Consider the following 3940-nt stretch of genomic DNA (forward strand, 5'->3'; position numbering starts at 1 on the left):
ATCGAGGTGGCATGGGCTGCAGAGGCTGCGAGGGGCTGGAGGAGGGCGTCCTTAGTGAGAGGCGAAGGGGGCCCGCACCCCTCATCAGCACCATCTACACCCTGTGAGCCCGCTTGAAGGGGCCTTTGCCCCACAGGGCCATGGGGGGACCAAGGGTTTCAGGTGGGGGCCAACCTGAGAATAGGGGCAGGTTTGGTGGGCGGGCGCGCCACGTGCAGGAGGAACTGTGGGGCAGCGTACCCGGAGCACCCAGGACAAACACGCCGGTGAAGCCAGACCGAGGGGCCAGGCCTGGCCAGCGCAGCGACCCCCCCGACGCCCGCTCCCCTGGGCTTCCTGGAGCCTGGGCGGCCTGGGGTGCCGCCGGGGCTCGCCCGTGGGCAGGGAGGGCTGCGAAGAAAGCTTCCCCAGACGTCACCCACCCCGGGGCCCCGCAGGCCCAGGGGGGCGATGGGCGGGAGGGAGCCCCATTCCTGGGGCGGGGGTCCAGCACCAGCTCCCTGTCCCTCCCAGCATCTCCCTGTGAGCAGACAGAATTCGAGACTCCGTCAGCCCTGCCCCCAGCCCAGGTGGGACTGCAGGGTCCCCAGGCTCTGAGGGAGGCGGGACCTGGCCGGGTCTTTCTTCTAAAGACCCTGTCTTTTCCACATCAGAAGCCATGCCAGTCCTAGAGCAGCTGGGCCCCACCGAGACAAAGGCGATCGACCAGCCCCGCCAAGCACAGACACCCAGGGGAACGCCAGGCCCCCTCCTGCCTCTCCGTACCTGTCTGTAAGGCTGGGCGTCAAGCCAGGGGCTTCCCCGAGCTCCCAGTGCCCCGGGGGTGCAGAGTGCGCATGGGGGGGACAACTTCTAGACAGAGCAGAGTCTGTCCTCAGGGGGATTGACCCCCTCCCCGCCCTGTTCTGATGGTCCCGGGCCTGGGCCCCTCTGCCTGTCAGGACATCAGGAGGCCCAGAGGAGCTGATGGGGAGGCTGAAGCCTGGACAAATGGAGCCCTCTGACGAGCTGCGCCCCCCCAACGCAGGCACCTGCCACCCTCCAGGACGGGCGCGCCAGGAACCCGGTCACCACCGCGGCCCGAACCGGCTTGCTGTCCACTCTTCAAAACTCTTCTCCACTGAGCTGCATTAATTACCAAGCTGGTTCACACTCCGTTATTTCGATCTGGCTCCACCTCCCGGTGCCGAGTGATTAGACTGGCATTCAGGCTCGGCGACGCGTGACCCGCGGCCCTGCTCGCCAGGCCGCTCACGGGAGGGGGGCCGGCGAGCCTCGTCCAGGCCCGGGCGGCGGGGCCGGCCCGCCACCCGCCCTCCCGCCTGGAACCCGCCGCAGAGATAGCGTCCCCACAAATTAATTAGCAATTAAAAACTTTATTTATAAAAGCAAGTCGTGGATGCACATCTTGTTAAAATGCAAACTATTCTTTCCAGAGCACTTTTAAAAAAGAAATGAACAGAAATGCGAGAGATTGACAGGGCGCCGTGCAGGACCGTCTTCAAAAACAATTCGCTGAATATTAATGAACCGAAAATGTCATTTCTGGTCCAATTACTGAAAGTAATTAGGTTTTTTTTTTAATTATGGAGGAAGTGGAATTTTAATAAGGTCAATTTTACAATTACAGTTTAAAAAATACTAATTGTGTTGTCATCACATCTTATATAATAAATGACATTAACTTGCTAACATCTGGTAATTTTAATGTAAATAGAGCAAAAATGCCATTGTGTTGAATTCTTTGGGGAGTGACAACTGGGTGAGAGCGGGGTTGTGGGTGACCCGGCCGGGCCGGCCTGGAGGGCGCCCCCGCGGGGCGGCTGGAGGCAGTGCCGGGGCCCGGGCGGGGCCTCCGCGCTCCCGGCAGGCGGCGCGCCGCGCACACGCGGCTCCCCGGCGTCACGTCGCAGTCGGGCTTCCACCCGACGCTGCTCCGTCTGTCCATCTGTCCGCGGCAGGAGGCAGTTGCCCGGGAGGTGCACGGGCACTGGTGTCCCATCCAGCACCAGGACCCGGCTGACCCCTCCCCTCGGACCCGCCCCCAGCCCCAGCCTTCAGGCCAGCAGTCCACTCCGGCTGGGCGCCCAATACTGTCTGATTCCTGGGGCCCAGGTGTGATCCCAGGGGACCCCACCATGCCCCTGGGCCGTGTGTGAGGATAACGGGCCTCCAGGCTCCCGCCCAGGGCCGGACCCTGAGTGCAGGCTGCAGGAAGCTCCACCTGGCCTCCGCCCGCCTCGGCCCGTCTCCGCCCAGCACCCTCGCAGGCTGGCCCCACGGAACCTCCACAGCCAGGCCCACGGAGCCACACAGAAGCAAAGCCGCCGAGCCCCAGAGGCCTGGACCCCGAGGCGGATGCTCCCCAGCTTCTCCCCGCGCCCTCCTGGTCAGCCCCAGCTCCGTGCGCCTGAGGCTGCTGGGCCCACGTGGGCCCACCGTACCTGTGGCCGGAGCCTCTGGGAGCCACAATCGGGCCTGGCCACTTCTCCAGGGCCACAGCCGCCTTCAGACAAACCTCGAGGTGTGTCATTGTCCCCGCTCTGGGGACCTGAGGCGTGTTCCCCAGACATCAGCTGGGCCGGGAGCCAAGGCCAACCCAGCCCACAGCCCACGTTGTCCGGCCACAGCCCTGAAGCAGCAGATGGCCCTGGCCTTGGTCACTACTGCCCCCACCCCCGGGCACCCTCCCCGGGCTCTGCCGAAGACTCTCCAAGGGACTGGTGGTGACCGCATGCGAGGAAGGTCAGCGCGGCCTCCTCCGGCCACGGCGTGGAGCTCGGTTCACTGACGCTGGAAGCCAAGCAGCCTCACGGCCCTGGCCCCCACGCCCCTCCTCGATGACCTTCACGCAGGAAGTGTTCTCTGTGTGGACAAACCTTTGTGAGCCCAAGGATGAGGGGAACGAGTCATCCCGCCGGGCTGCGGGGGAGAGGGCCGGCGGCCAGCCGTGGCCACGCGGCGTGCGTGAGCGGCGTGGGCCCCTGAGCCCGCGTTGTCTTCTGCTCACGGTGCTACGCGGCATCGCACGGGGGTCCGCTGGGCTGACTGTAACGAGCTGCCGTGCATGGCTCACAGGGGCGGGGGTGAGCCAGCCGCCCACCGCAGCCGCCTCCCCGCGAGGGCACAGCTCGTGGCCATTAAAATGCTTTGTGGGCGTTTGTTATATCCTGGGATTGTCTTGCTGAATTTTAATTACCTGGATTAAGATCTATTGATGTAATTATTGAGATAGAGAAAAGTTTTACTTCATCATGGATGTCCTGTCTCTGGGGCATTTACAGATGCCATGCCCAGGGGCCTGTGCTGCTTGGAAGCCCCTCCAGTGGCGACCCTTGAGAGATCCACGTAACGGGCCCCACGGGACTCACGGTGACCCTCACAGCTGATCAGACTGTGACGTTAGTTACCCCCCTCAGGGCCTCGAACCTGCAGGCTGCCCATCTTCACCCCACCCTCACCCCGTTCCCCACCCTGTCTTCGCCCCATCCTCGCCGTGGCCTCAGCACCTGCAGGCAGGTGTGGGGTACGGTCTCCTCGGGGAGAAGCCCCTCACTGCCCAGGAGTGGCGGGAACGTGCTGATGTCTGCAGGGCCCACGAGAGGCAACACACTCTCACAGAAAAGCGCAGTGCAGAACCTGGAAGAGCGGCAGATGGGTGAGTCGGGGCGGCCCGCCTCCAGCCGGCCGCAGGAGCGCAGGCGGCGAATCGGACGCTTCAACGGAAAAACGAAACTGAGAAAGATTTCACGAGAAACACAGAGAAGGCGTCTGCGACGTCGGGGCCTCTTCCCAGGAGCCAGGCGGCGCGAGGCCGTGGCAAAGGCGTGGGTGTGGCGGCGCAGGGACCAAAACGCCGGGCGCGAAGCCGGCCGGAGAGAAGGGGAAAGGCGGGCGCAGGAGAAGGGGCGGTGTCCCCGTCCCTGTCTGTCAGCACAAG

This window comes from Rousettus aegyptiacus, unplaced genomic scaffold (assembly GCF_014176215.1).
Source record: "Rousettus aegyptiacus isolate mRouAeg1 unplaced genomic scaffold, mRouAeg1.p scaffold_m13_p_2, whole genome shotgun sequence".
NCBI lineage: Eukaryota > Metazoa > Chordata > Mammalia > Chiroptera > Pteropodidae > Rousettus > Rousettus aegyptiacus.